Source organism: Chiloscyllium plagiosum, unplaced genomic scaffold (genome assembly GCF_037043375.1).
Source record: "Chiloscyllium plagiosum isolate Xiang-an unplaced genomic scaffold, Cpla_swu_hap1 HiC_scaffold_27, whole genome shotgun sequence".
Classification (NCBI taxonomy): Eukaryota; Metazoa; Chordata; class Chondrichthyes; order Orectolobiformes; family Hemiscylliidae; genus Chiloscyllium; species Chiloscyllium plagiosum.
Genome location: NW_028270165.1, coordinates 4,261,954 through 4,283,881, shown reverse-complemented (window position 1 = coordinate 4,283,881; position 21,928 = coordinate 4,261,954). Strand labels below are relative to the sequence as shown.

At 44.9% G+C, this 21,928-nt stretch overlaps 1 protein-coding gene across 1 annotated transcript in view; it reads right to left on the bottom strand.

Annotated features, from left to right (window-relative positions):
• The window catches only part of LOC148142904 (uncharacterized), an 80,899-nt gene that overhangs the window by 20,176 nt on the left and 38,795 nt on the right, over positions 1-21,928 (bottom strand). The window lies entirely within an intron of this gene.

The window sequence follows — 21,928 nt, the reverse complement described above, 5'->3', positions numbered from 1 at the left end:
TGAATCTATGGAGGCCAGGTCACTGAGGATATTTAAGACAGAGCAAGGTAACTTCTTGAGTGCCAAGGGGATTGAGGATTACGGGGAGAAAGCGAGAGTATGGGGTTGATAAACTTATTAGCCACGATTGAGTGGTATGAGCAGACCTGATGGGCTGAATGGCCTAATTTCTGCTCCTGTCTTATGGTCTCTTGTTATCCTGGACACAGCGAGAGAATTGGGAGCAGGAGTCGACCATTTGGTCTTTCGAGCATGCACCACACTGAACAGATCATAACTGGATACGAATCTACCTATTTTAGAGGGAGGAGGAGAGCTTCTTCAAGGTAGGCAACCTTGCAAGAGGATTTGCAGTAGGTTAAGATCAACTAGGAAAAGTGAGGACTGCAGATGCTGGAGACCAGAGTTGAGAAGTGTGGTACTGGAAAAACACAGCAGGCCAGGCAGCATCCAAGGAGTAGGAGAATCAACGTTTCGGGCATAAAACCTTCTTCAGGAATGAAGCCACACATCATTCCTGATGAAGAGCTCATACCCGAAACATTAACTCTCCTGCTCCTCAGATGCTGCCTGGCCTGCTGTGTTTTTCCAGCACCACACTACTCAACTCTGGTCTCCAGTATCTGCAGTCCTCACTTTCTCCTACGAATCTAGCTATATCTAATTGGATAGGCTGGGACTTTTTCACTGGAGCATACGAGGTTGATAGGTGACCTTAAAGAGATGTATAAAATCATGAGGGGTAAGGATGAGGTGATTGGCAGGTGCCCTTCCCGAAGATGGCTGTTTCAAGATCAGAGAGCAAATTTTGAAGGTGAGAGGAGAAACATTTTTAAAAAACATAAGGGGCACCATTTTCTTTTCACACGTAGTTCAAGTGTGGAAAGATTGTTCAGAGGAAGTGGTGGATACAGTTTGACATTTAAAAGACATTTGGATAAGTACATGAATACAAAAGTATTGGAGGAATATGGGCCAAACACAGGCAGGTAGGACGAGTTTAGTTTGTGAATATAGACAGCATGAACTAGTTGGACTGAAGGGTCTGTTTCTGTGCTGTATGACTCTGGAACTGTTCTGTACTGGTCTTAAAACCATTTTCTTGTCTTCCTCCACTTCATTGTTTTTCTAAAATCAGATGAGTTCAGCCTTGAATATATTCAATGACCCCCTAACTGCAGTAAGACACCCCCACTTCTGAACTCAATTCCTCTTGCTCATATACCACTTGCCTTGCTGATTGCTTGCTGCACCTGTCTGACAACTGGCATTGACTGATGTAGAAGGACGCTGAGGCCCCTTGGTGTGTCCAGACATCATTCCTGATGAGCTTATGCCCGAAACATTAACTCTCATGCTCCTCAGATGCTGCCTGACCTGCTGTGCTTTTTCCAGCACCATACTTTTCAACTCTGATCTCCAGCATCTGCCGCTCTCACTTTCTTCACGACCCAATACATCTCCTTTTAAACAATACACCTCCTTTCTGTTTTTTTCCCCCACAGCAAAGGCTATAACTTCGCATTATGGTACTGCATTTGCCATGTGTTTGCAAATTGTGGTATTCTCTACATTGGGGAGACCAAGCAGAAACTTGGGGAAAGGTTTGCCGAGCATCACAGCTGGGTCCGCAGAGGCCGACCGGACCTCCCAGTCACCACCCATTTTATTTCCCCTTCCTACTCCCTTTCTGACAAGAACACCTTTGGCCTCCTCCATTGCCACAACGAACCAAACTGCACATTGGAGGAACAACACCCTATCTTCCTACAGCTCAGAGGACTCAACATTCAGTTCTCCAATTTCAAATATCCACCCTTCCCATCACCCCACTCCCTTCCCAGCCCCGACCCCTCATTTCCACTGCTCCCTGCTACCAAGCAGATTCCTTTCTCCCATTGACCAACCACGTCGTACCCTCAGCCTGTTTACCTATCCCCACTTCACCACCCTGCCCCCAGCAAGTCCTTTATCTGCATCCATCCCCAGTCTTGAAAAAATATTACACCCAAAACGTTGACTTCTCCACCTCCTGATTCTACCTGGCTTGCTGTGTTCTTCCAACCTCCTGCCTATTAATCTTGCTAATTGAGACACACACTGGACCAATGTTTCCAGAGTCTCTCCCTTCCCCGATTCATTCGCTTTCCTTTCAGTTGTTGCAAGTCAACCCCAGAATGAGAAAGAAGCGGAAAGACGAGGGCGAGAAAAGAGAGAACCATACTCACAGATCTTGGACAGAGGAAGGAATTTGCAGTCTGGGTGAAGCTCAATCTTCATTCAGAGAGGGAGGAACACGAGTAGCAGCTTCAGTAGCTCATGGTCGAACTTCCGCATTCAGACAATAGTAGCTCCGAACGGTAGCCATTGTCTTCTTCCGATCCTCCAGTGCTCTCTATTGGTCAATTAAAAGAAGGTCGCGCGCCCCATTTTGCGGACAGCGACAAGCATGCTCATGTTTTGCTGACACTGGTGGGCATGCGCACTGAGTTTCTGACACCGGCAAACATGCGCAGTATGCTCTGCGTGGATGCTGGTGTTCCCAATAGATATTAAGTTTCCAAATGCCAATAGGAAGAGATCGAGTCACAATTTTTTTCCCCCTGTGGCTCGACATTTTATTACTTTTGCATCTTGTCTTGCTGCATAACTTTCGTATGCCTTTTCCCCTTGTTGAGAGAGAGTGTGTCCCAGTGAGCTGTCTGTGAGAAGGAGCTGTAACCAGTTACACAGATGAAGAAACATTACACTATTCGCAGCAAGGGGGTGACTGTACACGTTTCCTGAGTGTGATCACAGTTTCAGTTGTTCATCAGAAACAGAAAGCCAAAAGGATACCAAACTGTGGAGAAGCCCTGGAAATGTGGGGACTGTGGGAAGGGATTCCATTCCCTATCGGCACTGGAGATTTATCAGCTCAGTCGCAGTGGGGAATGGTCGTTCTTCAAAACATTATTACAACATTATCCCCCATTGACTAAAACACATTCACGCTGCCCGATTACCTTGAACTTATATAAGTTCTGTCATAGCATCTTTAATAATAGCTTTGAATATTTTCCCTTTGACATATGTTAAGGTAAATGGTCTGCAGTTTCTTGTTCTCGGCCTCCTTTTTTGAAGAAAAGAGTTTTCCAATCTAAAGGAACCTTCCCTGAAACTAATGGGGTTTGGAAAATTAAAACCAATGCATTAACTATTTCACCGGCAGTTTTTCTTTAAGGGTCTTGGATGAAATCCTTCGAGTACCTGGGACTTGTCAGCTCATAGTTCCACCACTTTACTCAGTACTACTTCCCTGGTAATTGTTACTGTCTTCAGTGCCTCCTTCCCTTTCAGTTCCTGATTTCTAGCTGGTTCTGGGCTATTACTTGTATCCTCTCTAGTGAAGATAGATTCGAATTCTTTTCAATTCATCTGCCATCTCTTTATCCTCCGTTATTGAATCCCCAGACATTTTCTACAGAACCAACATTTACTTTGTTAACTTTTTTTAAGAAAAGCTGATGAAACTTTCCTTCCTGTTTTTATATTTTTGGCTAACTTTCTAACTCTAATTGCTGTGCTCCTGCCTGCATTATTTCTGATGTTTTGTCCCAGCTCTCAACTCTCGCATCAATCTGTCTGCTTATTCTATAGAACTGACCTTGGTTAAGTGTTGCAAAACACACAAAGGCAAGTCTTTCCTCTCCAGAAAGTCTTAGTACTTAACACGATAACATTCACTTTGAAATATTGTTCATTCCAACTTTACCAAGCATATCCTCCAGATTCAAAATCCCACAATGACACCTAATTTTGTTATAGTCTCTAATTTTGAAGAGACATTTGAATACCCAGTGATTAACTGGAAAAACTGCTCATTAACTTCTCACATTTTAAACAAAATAAATTACCAATTAACAGGAGTAACTTAGCAGAATAACATGTATGGCCTTAAATGGTAAATCTAGTTTTCTTTCAATTGACGGAGCATGTCCACACCAGGGAGAGGTCGTTCACCTGCTCCATGTGCAGCAAGGGGTTCAACCAATCATCCACCCTGGGGACCCACCAGTGGGTCCACACAGGGGAGAAGCCATTTACCTGCTCTGTGTGCGGGAAAAGATTCGTTCAGTCCTCCAACCTGCAGAGTCATCAGCGGGTCCACGCTGGGGAGAGCCGTTCACCTGCTCAGTGTCCAGGAAGGGATTCATTGATTGGTCTTCCCTGTTGAGACACCAGCCTGTCCACAGTGGGGAGAGACCATTCACCTGCTCCATTGGCAGAAAGGTGTTCAATCAGTCATCCCATCTAATCAGACACCAATCCAGCCACACCGAGTAGAGAACGTTTGGATGCTTGTTGGTGTGACTTGTATTAGTATTCAAGAGGGCATACTTTCCCTGGTGAGTTGAGCACATATTAAGATACATTTACTGATTTGGAACATGCAGTGGAATTGGGAGGTGTATACATGTCATGTTTGACTCTGTGAAGAAATCTACCCTGTGCAAAGATTGGCTCAGGTTTCTCCCTCCCCCACAAGGCTGTTAGGACAATAACATGGCGTGAGATGTTGTATAATAGGTCTCCTTACTAACCCACTCACAAACACTTTCTATTTACTCATTCATAAGTCTTTACTAACCTGCTCACAAGAGCCCTATATCTAATAATACCACATTCCCATTTCATTCATTTATAATTCCTTGCTATAATGCGGCTTCATTCATTCATTCATTCATAAAACCGTGGTTTTGCAGTATATTTTGAGATTACAAGATAGACTAAATTAAAACACCCCTTTCAACTCATTCCTGCTTTTTCACACCTTCAACCCTTATCAGCTCTTGCTACAAGCAGTGTTTAGGCCTATTTCTACATCAAAAGCTCCCTCTGAATCACTGTCAAAATAGTAATGTATTCAGAACAATACCAGTCCCCCGCCATCTTCTCTCCATGAAAGTCTTGTCTTATGAAAGATTATAATATTAATCAACCCTTGTCAACCATCTCTCAGGACCTGAATAGATACAGAACATCAAACAGTTTCCCTGACTCACAGCCACTGTCCCCTTTAAGAAACTGACTGTCGAGACTTCGCTTCTGTGAAATTGCATGAATGAATGAAACTCACGCCGGCAAATACTCAACAAATCTCACAACCCAGCTACGGTAAGCAGTTTAATATTCTTTTATTCGGGGCAGGTACCATGTCTAACTTATTTAGAGCATACAGTCCTAGTATTTTTTACTAACATTTACTAACTTAAAAGACTAAAGGACTGACACCTCTTAATAATGCAGGCCTAGTATTTTTACTAACATTTACGAACTTAAAAGACAAAAGGACTGATACCGCTTAATTCTGCAAGCAGACCATACAGACAATCTCAATCCTATCGGGGTAGCAGCCAGCATTTGTGTACAATAGATAAAACGCTGGAAAACCATAGTAACGGAATGTTAGTATATGTAAGAACTGTGTGTAAAGGGGCTGCTGTAAGGACGGTCTTTCAGGATTCCATCACCACCTCAAACTTGTACAACTTGCGGTTGCTGAATAAAGAGGCTATTTTGACCACTCACTGATTTTGGTTGCTATTTGAACACGATCCCATAACAGGAACAGAGAATGCTCGCCAGTGCTGAAGGCTGGACAAAAAGGAAATCTAAAGTTTCTGACGGTGGCTTTTGTGAGAAATACCCGGAGCCATTTGGAAATTGTCAGGGTCCGGGTGACCCAGTGATGTTCCCGGGCTCTAAGCCACACAACAAGTGACCTTTCCATCCAACTTGGCCACACTGACCAGATATCCGAAATTTATCTCATCCCATTTGCCAGCAGTTGACCCATACCTCTCTCAACTCATGTATCCACCCAGATGCCTTTGAAATGTTGTAACTGTACCAGTCTCCACCACTTCCTCTGGTAGTTAATGCCATACACACATCACCTCCTGTGTGAAAAGGTTGCCCCTTCTCTCTCACCTTAAACCTATGACCTCTAGTTTTGGACATCAAAGTGTCTGGTTCCATGCTGTACAGCTCAATGAATCTTGTGGAAATGATAATATATTGGTGGGACACACTTGATGGGCCAAAGGGCCTTATTTGTCCTGTCTGATTCTGTGATCAGAAAACTCCAATAGGGTTCCCCAAAAAGCATGCCTCCCTGTGACTTTCAGAAACAGACACCATTTATAACAGGTTAATGCAATATTAAACTTTATGTGGAATTTAAGAACAGACATTGTTCCATTAGAGCACGTTCCTTCTGTGCTGAAACTATTCTATTGTTTGTGGGAGATCAGGCTGAGGAGCTTTAACTATTTAGGTTTAGATATTACGCATGTAAGTCTGGAATAACTGTGGATTAGGAATCATGTTTAGGGAGAATGGTATTCCCAACCTCTGTAATCCTGTTGGGTTAGAGAGAGAGAGAGAATGTCACACCTACAGAGCACACAGAAGAATTGTGCAGCTTGTCCAGTCTGTTGAGTTGGTTCTGCTCTCAGACAAGACTGGATGTAGCTTTTGATGGATCCCTATTAAACACTACATTAGAACACTCCAAATCCAAGGAATGTATCATGGGCAAATCAAACAGGACATTTGGAGAAACAGGTGCTGACATTTCTATCCTTGTGTGGACTGGGGGGCGCGGGGTGGTGGTGAAGTCTTCAGGTCAGGAAACGTGTGGAGAGAGAAACAGTTAATGTCTCGAGTCTGATTTCACGCTTGTTCAAAACTGAAAGGGGCTGGGAAATGCTGGTTCTTATGTCGTAGACAGAGAAGGGACTAAGAGCGAGGGGAACACATGGTGAGAGTACCCAGAGCCAAATGCATAGATTGCTAACAATGGTGAACAAGTAATTGAGATAATTTGGGTGTTAATGAAGGTATGGAAGGAAGAAAGCTTCCACACTGCTCAGAACAAAGTCAACAAGACACGCCTGTGTGAGCAAATGGAACAAAACTGGAGAAGACTAAGCAGGGCAGACTCATACAGTGAATGGTAGAGCCCTGGGAAGTGTTGCTGAATAAATAGTACCAGGAGTGTGGGCACATAATTCTTTGAAAGTGGAAGGGTGGTCAAGAAAGTGCTTGCTTTCATGGGTCACAGCATTGAGTATAGGAGTTGGGACATTATTTTGTGGCTGTACAGGACATTGGTGAGACCACTTTTAGAACACAGCATGGAAGTCTAGTGGCCATTCATGTGGAAGGACCCTGTTAAACTTGAGAGGCTGCAGAAAAGAGTTGCAGGGATGTTGCTGGGACTGGAGGTTGAGTTATAGGGAGAGACTGGGGAGTTTTAACCCTGGAGCATCAGCACCTGAGGAGTGACCATACAGAGGTTTATACAATTATGATGGGCCTGGAGAGGGTGAATACGAAGGTCTTTTATCCTCAGGGTACAGAGTCCAGAACTAGAGGGCATAGAACATAGAACAATACAGCACGATGTTATGCCAAATATTTGTCCTAGCTTCGGCACCTATCCATGTACCTATCCAATTGCAACTTTAAGGTCACCAATGCTTCTGACTCTGCCACTCCCACAGGCAGCGCATTCCATGCCCCCACCACTCTCTGTGTAGAGAACCTACCCCTGACAGCCCCCTATACCGTCCATCCTTCAACTTAAATTTATGTATCCTTGTAACACTCTGTTGTACCCGGGGAAAACGTCTCTGACTGTCTACTCTATCCATTCCCCTGATCATCTTATAAACCTGTATCAAGTCACCCCTCATCCTTCGCCGTTCCAATGAGAAAAGGCCTAGCACTCTCAACCTATCCTCGTACGACCTATTCTCCATTCCAGGCAACATTCTGGTAAATCTCCTCTGCACCCTCTCCAAAGCTTTCACATCTTGCCTAAAGTGAGGTGACCAGAACTGCACACAGTACTCCAAATGTGGCCTTACCAAGGTCCTGTACAGCTGCAACATCACCTCATGACTCTTGAATTCAATCCCTCTACTAATGAATGCTAATACACCATAGGCCTTCTTACAAGCTTTATCCACCTGAGTGGCAACTTTCAAAAAGCTATGAACATCGACCCCAAGATCCCTCTGCTCCTCCACCTTACTAAGAACCCTACCGTTAACCCTGTATTCCGCATTCTTATTTGTCCTTCCAAAATGGACAACCTCACACTTGACAGGGTTGAACTCCATCTGCCACTCCTCAGCCCAGCTCTGCATCATATCTAAGTCCCTTTGCAGCTGACAACAGCCCTCCTCACTATCCACAACTCCACCAATCTTCGTATCATCTGCAAATTTACTGACCCACCCTTCGACTCCTTCTTCCAAGTCATTAATAAAAATTACAAACAGCAGAGGACCCAGAACTGATCCCTGCTGAACTCCACTTGTAACTGAAGCTCCAGGCTGAATATTTACCATCTACCACCACTCTCTGACTTCGACCGGTTAGCCAGTTCTCCATCCAACTGGCCAATTTTCCCACGATCCCATGCCTCCTGACTTTCCGCATAAGCCTACCATGGGGAATCTTATCAAATGCCTTACTAAAATCCATGTACACTACATCCATTGCTCTACCCTCATCCACATGCTTGGTCACCTTCTCAAAGAATTCAATAAGACTTGTAAGGCAAGACCGACCCCTCACAAATCCGTGCTGGCTGTCCCTAATCAAGCAGTGTCTTTCCAGATACTCATAAATCCTATCCCTCAGTATCCTTTCCATTACTTTGCCTACCACCAAAGTAAGACATAGGTTTAAGCATAGGTTTAAGGTGAGAGGGGGAAAGATTTATAAAGGACCTAAGGGTCACCTAGTTCATGCTGAGGATGGTGTATGTATGGAATGAGCTGCCAGAGGAAGTGGAGGAGGTGGGAACAATTACAACATTTGAAAGGTGTCTGGATGAAGGGTTCGGGTTTAGAGGGATAGCAGCCAAATGCCTGAAATTGGGACTGGGTCAGATTGGGCCATCTGGTTAACACAGATGAGTTGAACCAAAGGCTCTGTTTCCGTGTCATGTAAGTCTATGACTGAAACCAGAATCTTTTGCTGATAATCTTCCAGCTGAATGTTTTTAGTGCACCCAATTTCAGGAGAATCCTGGTTGGTGAAATTGACACAAGTCCTATTTCCTGGAAATTCTGGGAAAATAAATGTTAATAATCCTCCAGTGAGAAAAACCCTAGCTCCCTCAACCTTTCTTCATAAGACATGCCCTCTAGTCCAGGCAGCGTCCTGATCAAACTCTTCTGCACCCGCTCTAGGCTTCCATATCTTTCGTAATAATGAGGTGACCAGAACTGAACACAATATTCCAAGTGTGGTCTAACCAGGATGCTATAAAGCTGCAGGACAACCTCACAGCTCTTAAACTCAATCCCCCTAATAATGAAAACCAACACACCATAAGTCTCACTAACAACACTATCAACTTGCGTGGCAATTTTGAGGGATCTGTGGACATGGACCCCAACATTCCTCTGTTATCCACACTGCCAAGAATCCTGCCTTTAACCCTGTGTTCTGCATTCCGATTCAACCTTCCAAAGTGGATAACGTCACACTTTTCCACGTTGAACTCCATCTGCCACTTATCAGCCCAGATCTGCATCTTGTCAATGTCTCGTTGTGGCAATAAATCAAATCAAATCAAATCTCTCACAAAGCCTGTCGATGTTTTTAATAGACACAGATCTAGAGCAACCTTTTCCAGACTCTGTGCCCTCCCCTGGATTGACTTGCTTTCTCTCCAGCTGATACAAACCAACAGCTGAACTCCAGGATGAGAAAAGAAATGGAAAAGGAGGGGAGGGTGAGAAAAGAGGGTGCTGTGCTCACAGATGTTAGATAGAGAAAGGAAGTTGCCGTCTAAGCTCAGTCTTCACTGAGTGAGAGAGGGCAGCAGAGGCTCATGGCCCACCTTCCGCATTCAGCCAATACGGGGGTGGCTCTGATTGACTGGAGGACGCGTCTCCTTCCGGTCTTCCAGAGTTTCCCAAAGGTTGGTCTGCCCGTCCATCAGAGCGATGAAGGGCGGGGTCCCTTCCCGATCTCACACATGCGCACCAGCACATCCCTCACAGCATGTATGCGCTCTGCACGCGGCCAAATAGAGAGGTTTCTGCACCGCCTTGGATTGTGGGAGCTGTAGCTGCCATTAAACTAATGAAATCAAGTGTCCCAAATGCCTTCTTAACCGACCCATTCACGTGGTAGTGAAATACGCGTGAGGAGCCAATCTTTAATCGATTTTAAATTTATTCACTGAGCGAAACCCTGCAGGTGTTTAACTCTAAACTCTATTTCTAACTCAGTGTCAGTATGTCGCTCTTTATCTGTCTTCAAATAAGGACGGAATCAATGCCATTCATCTAACCCTCCTTAACATTATTTTTTTTCGTTTGTAGATTCCAACCCTCTGTTTCGAAAATTTATTAAAAGTTACTTGTGGTACATGAAAGTTGCCAGCATTTAGTTTCCCTGGAGAAGGGGGTGGTCAATATGCTGCACGGTGACCCACAATGCTCTTCGGCAGGGAATTGCAGGATTTAGACCCAGCGACACTGAAGGAATGGCAATATGTTTCCATGTCAAGATGGTGAGTGGCTTGGAGGGTTACTTGCAAGAGGTTGTGGTCCCAAGTATCTGTTGTCCTGGTCCTTCTAAATGGAAGTGGTTGTTGGTTTGGAAGATATTTTCTCAGGATCTTTGGTGAATTTCTGCAGTGCGTCTTCTAAATAGTACATACTACGGCTTCTGAATGTGGATGTATGTGGAGATGGTGCCAATCAAGCGACTTTTTCCTGAATGGTACCAATCTTTTTGAATGCTGTTGAGGTTGCATCCATCCAAGCTGGTGGGTGAGTATTCCATTACACTGCCGACTTGTGCCTTGTAGAAGATAGAATACAGTATGGGGAGTCAGGAGGTGAGTTACTTGTCTGAAGTATTCCTGGCCTATGATCTGCTCTTGTAGCCACTGTGTGTATGTGGTTCTTCGAGTTGAGTTTCTGCTCAATGTTCAACCCCAAGGATGTTGATTATGGGGCATTTAGTGACAGTAACATTGTTGATATCACAGGTTAGTGGTCAGATTATCTCTTTTGTGGATGAGTCACTCCTTGGCATTTTGCGTGGCATGCATGTTACTTGCTACTCATCAGCCCATTGGATGTGGTTTAGATCTTGTTGCATTTCAAACTGAACTGTTCAGTTTGTGAGGAGTTGTGAATAGTGCTAAACATTGTGCAAATAGTGGCGAACATCTCCACCTTATGATGGACGAAGGTCATTGATGAAGATGATTGTGCCTAGGACACTACCCTATGAACTCCTGCAGAGACGTCCTGGAGATGACTGACCTCTAACAGCCATAGCCATCTTTCCATATGCCAGGTATGACTTAACAATTAAGACACACAAACACTATTTCACAACTAATTGAAAGAATAGGTATGAGACACCCCTCTTCTGGGTGTCTCCAGTGAAAGTGTTTATAGAACTGAAAAAATCTGATAAGTGTTGACTTTCATCAACTTTTTTGATCTTGGCAGTTTCCTTTCTCTCCAACATTTGCATCATGTTAGCAAGTTGAACAATTCTTCTTTTTTCAGCAAAATGTTTTACAGAAGGTAACATTCTTAATATCTGTGTAACATTCCATGGGAAAACTTTCAGTCTGCCAGTTGTAGCAAATTTCTCTTAAAATATTTGACAAATGCACTTACAAGATGCAGTGTTCCCAAAGTTAAAGTACTTTTAACAGCCCCTTTATATTTTCCAGAATTCCCAAGAAAGGGGACATGAGCCACTTTTACCCACCACAAATCTGCTGAAACTGGTATAGACTTAAAGAGTCACACTGCATGGAAACAGGCTCTTCGGTTCAACTCATCCATGCTGAGCAAATTTCCCAATATGACCCAGTCCCAAGTTCCAGTATTTGCCCTATATCCTTCTAAACCCAAACTATTTATCTGGACACATTTTAAATTTTGTAATTGTTCCCACCTCCAACACTTCGACTGGCAGTTCATTTCATACATGCACCACCCTCTGCATGAAAATTTGTCCCTTAGGTCTCTTTTAAATCTTTCTATTCTCACCTTAAACTTATGCCTTCTAGTTTGCGACTCACCCACCCTGGGGAAATAGACCTAGGCTATTCGCCGTATCCATGCCCCTCATGATTTTATAAACCTCTATAAGGTCACACCTCAGGCTCTGATACTCCAGGGTAAAAAAATATGCCCCAGCCCCTCTCTCTTTCAGTCTGTGTAACTGATTAAAGCTCCTTCCCACAGTCAGCTCACTGGGACACACTCACTCTCAGTCTGTGTAACCAGTTAAAACTCAGTTCACTGGTGTGTTCCTGCCTGAGTGCTTCTCTGGTCACACTGATGTCCAGTACCTTTTGGAGCATGTAGAATGGATTTCTCCTTCCAAATTCAAACCCCCAATGATATTGAGTGACCCTATCAGATCTTGTTATGGAATTTCTTCCGAGATTTGTATCTGCAGATCTTCCCCTTCTGATACCCTGTAAACAAAGTTGAAACAAGTATTACTGTCCATACCAAATAGAAATTCTGATTATATTGTATGTGTCTGTGTGTTTAAAGTACAAAACAAGTACATACAATCGGTATTACATAGAACATAGAACATTACAGTGCAGTACAGGGCCTTCGGCCCTCGATGTTGCGCCAACCTGTCTTACCAATCTGAAGCCCATCTAACCTACACTATTCCATGTAAGTCCATATGCTTGTCCAATGATGATTAAATGTACATAAAATTGGCAAATCTACTACCGTTGTAGGCAAAGCATTCCATACCCTTACTACTCTCTGAGTAAAGAAACTACCTCTGACATCTGTCCGAAATCTATCACCCCTCAATTTAAAGCTATGCCCCCTTGTGCTCGTCGTCACCATTCTTGGAAAAAGGCTCTCCCTGTCCACCCTATCTAACCCTCTGATTATCTTATATGTCTCTATTAAGTCACCTCTCAACCTTCTTCTCTCTAATGAAAACAGCCTCAAGTCCCTCAGCCTTTCCTCGTAAGACCTTCCCTCCATACCAGGCAACATCCTAGTAAATCTCCTGTACACCCTTTCCAAAGCTTCCACATCCTTCTTATAATGTGGTGACCAGAACTGTACACAATACTCCAAGTGCAGCCGCACCAGAGTCTTGTACAGCTGTAGCATAACCTCATGGTTCCGGAACTCGATCCCTCTATTAATAAAAGCTAAAACACTGTGTGCCTTCTTAACAGCCCTGTCAACTTGGGTGGCAACTTTCAAGGATCTGTGTACCTGGACACCGAGATCTCTCTGCTCATCTACACTACCAAGAATCTTACCATTAGCCCAGTAATTTGCATTCTGGTTACTCCGACCAAAGTGAATCAACTCACACTTGTCCGCATTAAACTCCATTTGCCACCTCTCAGCCCAGCTCTGCAGCTTATCTATGTCTTTCTATAACCTACAACATCCTTCATCACTATCCACAATTCCACCGACCTTAGTGTCATCTGCAAATTTATTAACCCACCCTTCTACGCCCTCATTCAGGTCATTTATAAAAATGATGAACAGCAGTGGACCCAACACCGACCCTTGTGGTACACCACTGGTAACTGGACTTCAGGATGAACACTTCCTGTCAACCATCACCCTCTGTCTTCTTTCAGCAAGCCAATTACTGATCCAAATTGCTATATCTCCCACAATTCCACTCCTCTGCATTTTGTACAATAGCCTACTGTGGGGAACCTTATCGAATGCCTTGCTGAAATCCATATACACCACATCAACTGGTTTACTCTCATCTGCCTGTTTGGTCACCTTCTCAAAGAACTCAATAAGGTTTGTGAGGCACAACCTACCCTTCACAAAACTGTGCTGACTATCCTTAATCAAATTATTCTTTTCTAGATGCTTATAAATCTTATCTCTTATACCTTTTCCATTACTTTACCAACAACTGAAGTAAGGCTTACTCGTCTATAATTACCAGGATTGTCTCCCTTTCTTGAACAGGGGAACCACATTTGCTATCCTCCAGTCTTCTGGCACTATTCCTGTCGACAATGACAATTTAAAGATCAATGCCAAAGGCTCGGCAATCTCCTCCCTGGCTTCCCAGAGGATCCTCGGATAACTCCCATCCGGCCCAGGGGACTGATCTATTTTCGCACTCTGCAGGATTTCTAATATCTCTTCCTTGTGAACCTCAATCACACTTAGTCTAGCAGGCTGTATCTCAGTAATCTCATTGACAACATTGTCGTTTTCCAGAGTGAATACTGTTGACAAATATTCATTTAGTGCTTCCCCTATCTCCTCTGACTCCACACACAACTTCCCACTACTATCCTTGATTGGCCCTAATCTTACTCTCATCATTCTTTTATTCCTTAAATACCTATAGAAAGCCTTAGGATTTACCCTGATCCTATCCGCCAACAACTTCTCATGTCTTATCCTGGTTCTTCTGAGCTCTCTCTTTAGGTCTTTCCTGGCTACCTTGTAACCCTCAAGCGCCCTAACTGAGCCTTCACATCTCATCCTAACATAAGCCTTCTTCTTCCTTTTGACCAGAGATTCCACTTCTTTCGCAAATCATGGCTCGCGTGCTCTACAGCTTCCTCCCTGCCTGACAGGTATATACTTTTCTAGGACACACAGTAGCTTTTCCTTGAATAAGCTCCACATTTCTAATATGTCTATCCCCTGCAGTTTCCTTCCCCATCCTATGCTTCCTAAATCTTGCCTAATCGCATCGTAATTGCCTTTCCCCCAGCTGTAACTCATGCCCAGTGGTATACACCTATTCCTTTCTATCACTAAAGTAAACATAACAGAATTGATTTAAAATACACAGGAGACGTGAGGAAGGAGGTGTCAGGACATGGCACTCTCTGAACCCTAACAGGGTGTTGCAAGGGGCAGTGAAAAGATCCCCCCCCCCCCCCCCCCCCCCCCGTTTTATCTGCACTTTGGGAATCTCTGGACTTGGACAGTAAAGTCCTCTTGTAGGGACCCACTATTTATTGCGTACTTCCTTCCCTTATTAAATTTCTCAGAATGCCTGAAGATTAAATTCCATCACTCTACCCCCATCTACTATCTCTATCAGAGTGTAGCCGGAGACCATCCTCCTGACTATCAACACCATCACCTTTCCAACGTTTACTCCTAGACTGAGGGGATGGGGGCAGCACAGTCTCTGGCTGAGCAGTGGGAATTGTGTGTGTGTGTATGTCACTTGCAGGGAGGACACTTTCTGAGCTCCCTTTTCTTCATTTTTTTATTCTCCCCAAGTCTATGCAGTTTGAGTTTCTGGGTTTAATTTTAACTTCCCACTGGCTGAAACTTTGTCCTCCCCTCCAACGTCTGAGAGTAAGAAACTTTCCTTCTCCTCCCTCCATGGGTAACACAGAATTGTGGGACTGGTACCTGACTGGTACTGGAGAGCGAGAGAGAGAGAGAGAGAGAATGTCACATCTAAAGAGCAGACAGAAGAGTTGTTACGCTTGTTCAGTCAGTTGAGGTGGTTCTGCACACAGATGAGACTAGATGCTGCTTTTTCTGGATCATAATTAAACCCTACAATGGAATACCCTAAATTCAAGGAATGTTGAAAGGGCAAATCGAGTGAACGCATGGAAAACTGCTTAAAGATTGGCTAGCCTTTAACTTCACCAATTAGAAGTTGCTGGTTTGACAGCTCTCGTAATCATAGGATCTCTACAGTGTGGGAGCAGGCCATTCCACCCATTGAGTCCACACTGACCCTCTGAACAACATCCCACCCAGGCTCAAAAATCTACACTGCATGTGTGCAGAGAAGGGGATGTTGGAAGTGAGTGGGATGCTTTTACCACCAGCCCCCCTCTCCAAGACACAAAAATTCCCATGGTGTCCCCGTCAATTCCTCCTGCCACCCACACGACCCACTGTCCATTCTCTCTCTCTCCCCCCACCCTGTGCACCCGTTAATCCCACCCACTTCCCACTGTCTACCTCCCCATGCATTCTCTCTCTTCCCCTCATCCTCTGCTCTCCATCTCTCCCCATCTATATTCTCTCTCCACCCACCCTCTGCCCCCTATCCATTCTTCCATCGCCCTCCACCGTTTGTTGTCCAGTCATTCTCTCCTGCCCACCCCACCCACTACCCCTGTCCATTCTCTCTCTGTCCCCATACTCCATACGCCGACTATTCTCTCCCCCTCCCCATTCTCTGACTCCCCATTCTTTGGTCCGCCACCCTCTGCCCTGCAGGTCTTTCTCTTCTCCCCAGCCTTTGCCCCCCTCAGTCTTTCTCTAACCCCACCCTCTGTCCCCCCAGTCTTTCTCTTCTCCCCAACCTCTGCCCCCCTCAGTCTTTCTCTAACCCCACCCTCTGTCCCCCCCAGTCTTTCTTTTCTCCCCAACCTCTGCCCCCCCCCCTCAGTCTTTCTCTAACTTCACCCTCTGGCCCCACAGTCTTTCTCTTCTCCCCAACCTCTGCCCCCCTCAGGCTTTCTCTAACCTCACCCTGTGGCCCGCCAGTCTTGCTCTAGCCACATCCTCTGCCCCCTGTCCATATTCTGTATCTCTACCCCGCATCCATTCTCTGCCCCGCATGCATTCTCTCTCTTTTCTCCCCAGTGCCCTCTCCCCACCCTGGTCTTTCTCATGCCTCCAGACGTCTTTGATCAAGCCCTTCTCAGAAGAGAGAGAGAATGGATGGTGATGACTCAACTGGGAGTCGGGGTAACAAATGTCTGATCTTTAAAAATGAAAATAGCTAAAATGATATATTCGGAAACATCATTAAAGTCTGAAAGCACGTTCAATTTTTAAAAAGAGCTGCTGAAATCTTTCTGATTCTTGCGCAGTTCGACCACAGCACAGGACAGGCTGGAAGGGGTGAATGGCCAATTCCTAGTCTCATGAAACTGCTTCCGACTATTCGTGTGGAGAAAATGTAGAGAATCACCAGGAGACACAGAGAGTTCTTCAAGAAGTGAGTCTTTTATTTGAAAACACAAAACCGTGACACTGAGAATGCAGATTCTTGAATGCCCACGAACCTCAGGGTCCGTGGTTTTTTATATTTATTTTTCATGTTCCTGTTAGCTTATCAGCACGTCCAACTATATTAATCAAAAGTACCTCACTCTAGCTACACAATGAACCAGTGGTGTTAGTTCCCATTATCTCTTTAGTTGTGCCCTTATAGTTTTTTCCTACATTCTACTTAATGTTATTCTAATGTCACGGTTAGATATTTATTGTCAACTTTTGCAATAATAGTCTTTCATTCCAGACCCTACTTAATATTTTCCTAATGTCATGATTAGATATTTATTGTCAATAGTCTCAAGCAGGCTGACTCTATTAATTTTTAATTAGATATTTAATGTCATGTCCCAATCCTGTCAATCATATTTAGTAGGTGAGGCTAACTTTACTGACTGTTATCTCATCTTGCCATAGTGACATTTCAGCCTCAACCTTACTCTGCTAATTAGTGTAAGAGCTTTCCACTATCCTTTGCAACAAATTGGCAGTGGTCTCCATGCTCTAACCCTTCCCATGCTTTCATGCTCTTTATTTTCCATACTATCTAAAGATAGAGTCACAGAGTTGTAGAGCACAGAAACAAACCCTTCGGCCCACGCTGACCAGATGTCCTAAATTAATCTAGTGACCCATCTGCCAGCATTTTGCCCCTTATCCCTCTGAATCTTTCCTATTCATATCCCCATCCAGATGCATTTTAAATAATGTAATTGTACCAGCCTCCACCACTTCCTCTGGCAGCTCATTCCATAAACATACCACCCTCTGTGCGAAAAGATTGCTCCGAAGGACCCTTAGAAATCGTTCCCCTCTCACCCTAAACCTATGCCCTCCAGTTCTGGTCTCAGCACCTTGTCCCCACAACAAAGGGAAAAGACATACAAAAGTTGAGCAGCCAGACAAAATACAAAAGGAATAAAATATCGAGCCACAGGGATAAAAATTGTGGCTCTATCTTTTTTCCCCTATTGGCATTTGGACACTTAAAATCTGTCAGTAACACCATCCCCGTAGAGCATACTGCGCATGTTTGCCGGTGTCAGCAACGCAGTGCGCATGCTGGCCAGTGTCAGCAAACCACTGAGCATGATCATCACCGTGCGCAAAAAAAGGTGCGAGACCTACTTTTGATTGACCAATTGGCAGCATTGGAGGACTGGAAGAAGACTGGTCCTCCTACCAATCAGAGCCAGCCCATTGTCTGAATGCGGAAGTTGGACCAAGAACTTCTCAAGCTGCGACTCCTGATCCTCTCTCTCTGAATAAAGATTGAGCTTTACCCAGACTGCAAATTCCTTCCTGTGTCCCAGATATGTGACTACAGCACTCTCTTATCTCGCTCCTTTTTCCATTTCTTTTTCATTCTGGGGTTCAATTGTTGAATTGCAGCAATTGAAAGGAAAGAGACTGAATCCAGGAAGGACAGACTCTGGAAACGTTGATCCAGGTCTGTGTCTCAATTTGCAAAATAGACAGGCAGGAGGTGGAGAAGTCGACGTTTCAGGTGTAACCCTTCTTTAGGGCTGTGGCTGTGGCTGTGGCTGGGTGTAAAAGCTGCAGATAAAGGGGGTGGGGATGGATCAAGACAGGTAGAGGGTACGACCTGGTTGGTCAATGGGAGGAATTAATCTGGTTGGTGGCAGGAAGGAGAGCGGGTGTGGGAATGGAGTCTGTGAACGAGGGGGGAGGGTTTTTGAAAGTGGAAAACTCAACGGTGAGTCCTTCGGGCTGTAGGCTGCCCGGAAGATGAGGTGTTGTCCCTCCAATTTGCAGTTAGTTTCATTGTGGCAATGGAGAAGGCCAAAGATGGTCATGTCAGAAAGGGAGTGGGAAGGGGAATTGAAATGAGTGGTGACTGGGAGGTCTGGTCGGCTCTGTGGACCCAGCTGTGATGCTCAGTGAACCGTTCCCCAAGTTTGCGCTTGCTCTCCCCGATATAGAGAAGACCACAACTGGCAAACACACGGCAAATGCAGTACCACAATATGAAGTTATAGCCTTGGCTGTGGGAAAAAAAAACAAACAGGAGGTGCATTGTTTCAATGGAGATGTATTTGGATGTGGAGAAAGTGAGAACTGCAGATGCTGGAGATCAGGGTCAATAAGTGTGATACTGGAAGAGCACGGTAGGTGAGGCAGCATCTGAGGAGCAGGAGATTGACTTTTCGGGCCTGAGCCCTTCATCAGGAATGATGTGTGGATGTACAAAGGGGCCTCAGCGTTCGTCTACATCAGTCACTGCCAATTGTCAGACATGTGCAGCAGGCAATCAGCAAGGCAAGCATTATATTAGCAAGAGGAATTGATTTCAGAAGTGGAGATGTCTTCCTGCAGTTAGGGAGTCATTGAATATATTCAAGGCTGAGTTCATCTGATTTTTGAACAACAAAGAAGTGATTGTTTGTGGGGGAAGGCAAGAACATGGTTTTAAAACCAGTACAGAACAGTTCCAGAGTTATACAGCACAGAAACAGATCCTTAAGTCCAACTAGTCATAGTGATGTACAGCATGGAAACAGACCCTTCGGTCCAACTCGTCCATGACGACCAGATATCCCATCCCGATCTAGTCCCACCTGCCAGCACCTGGCCTATATCCCTCCAAACTCTTCCCATTCATATACCCATCCAGATGCCTTTTAAATGTTGCAATTGTACCAGTCTCCACCATTTCCTCCTGCAGCTCATTCCATACATGTACTACCCTCTGTATGAAAAGGTTGCCCCTCAGATCTCTTTTGTTTCTTTACTCCCCTCACCCTAAACCTATGCCCTCTTGTTCTGGACTCTCCCCACTGCAGGGAAAAGATTTTGTCTATTTATCCTATCCATGCCCTTCAAGATTTTATAAACCTCCTATAAGAACATAGAACATAGAACATAGAAGAATACAGCGCAGTACAGGCCCTTTGGCCCTCGATGTTGCGCTGATCCAAGCCCACCTAACCTACACTACCCACTATCCTCTATATGCCTATCCAATGCCCGTTTAAATGCCCATAAAGAGGGAGAGTTCACCACTGCTACTGGCAGGGCATTCTATGAACTCACGACTCGCTGAGTAAAGAACCTACCCCTAACATCAGTCCTATACCTACCACCCCTTAATTTAAAGCTATGCCCCCTCGTAATAGCTGACTCCATACGTGGAAAAAGGTTCTCACGGTCAACCCTATCTAAACCCCTAATCATCTTGTAAGGGGTCACCCCTTAGCCTCCAATGCTCCAGGGAAAACATCCCTAAGCCTCCCTTTAGCTCAAATCCTCCAACCCTGGCAATATCCTTGTAAATGTTTCTGAGCCCTTTCAAGTTTCACAACCACTTACTAATAGGAAGGAACTCAGAATTGCACACAATGGTTAGGCCACATTTGGAACAATGTCCTGTACAGCTACAACATAACTTCCCAAGTCCTATACTCCGAGGATTGGGAAAGTTTTCAAAACTTACAAAAGACAACTGAGAAAGAATGTAGGGACAAACCCAACCTTTGAGGGTCAGCTTGGAGACATCAAGGTCTCAGGTCAGGAGGGTGGGGATGACCCCAGCTATGGGCCACGTGTGAGCAAATGGTTCCAGATTGATTTACAATATCTGGTCATTACAGAGGAGTTGGATCAAAGGGTCTGTTTCTGTACTGTATACCTCTATGACTCTGGCTTTCCACTAACGTTTGCCATGTCAGAATATTCAATTTCTCTCTGGTGTCAGTGTTAAGACCTTGACGTCTCATTTTGCTTCCCCTTCCCAGGGATGTTAACCATTTTGTTTCTGGTTGTTCCTCAAGAAGCTGCGTGGCAGCTTCATCCTGAATTGACAGACATTTTATTTGCTTCCCAAAATCAGGCCTACGCACTCTCAGCAGGATCCCAGTGTTGTGAAAGATATTAGCTTTCAGGTGGAGGTATCCAAAATGCAGAGAGATGTCAGTCTTAACACTTTTGCTTTTCTGTCCCTGTAAGATCCTGAATCAGCACCTTCAGGAGAATTAGTTAGAGCAGAGTGAGAAGAGAGGGGGAGAGAGAGTGGAACGGTGCTTTCAATTTTGTGGAATAATAAAAGAAAAGAATATTCTGCAGAAAGTAGAATTCCTTGTTCAGAATTTCTACCCTGCACTGACAGTGATGACTTTTGTAATCTCTTTTTACAGCGTATTTGAAGATCTGAAGGCGGAAATTTCTCAATCAACTTATGAGGGGCTTATGCCCGAAACATTGACCCTCCTGCTCCTCAGATGCTGTCTGACATCCCTGTGCTTTTCCAGTGCCACATTTTTCGACTGACTCTCCAGCATTTGCGGACCTCACTTCAACATCAATGTCTGACAGTCACTCAGTCCACCAGGACCGCAACGATTTTCGACTGTGATTTCTGTAAGAGGGATCAAAGCTTTTTGATTCCTGTCTGAGTATGTTTTCAGCATCAGTGGGACTGAATGAGAGACCCCACTGTTGCAGCGCACTGAGTGTGGAGCCTGAAACAGTTATACGGCCTGGAAAGGGGATTTCACGGCGGGGAGGGGCTGGAAATGTGTTTATGTATAGCTGAAGCTTCGGCCGTGGAGAAACCGTGGAAGTGTGGCGACTGTGGGAAAGGCTTCCGTTTCTCATCTGCCCTGGAGACTCATTGGCGCAGTCACACCGGGGAGAGGCCATTCCCCTGCACCGACTGCGGGAAGGCTTTCAGACATTCCTCCCACCTGCTGGCCCACCAACAGGACCACACGGGGGAGAAGCCCTTCAGCTGTCCCGATTGTGGGAAGGCCTTCATGTTTTTCTCTGCCCTGTTGGCCCACCGATGGGTCCACACGGGGGAGAGGCCCTTCAGCTGCCCCGAGTGTGGGAAGGCCTTTACCTCC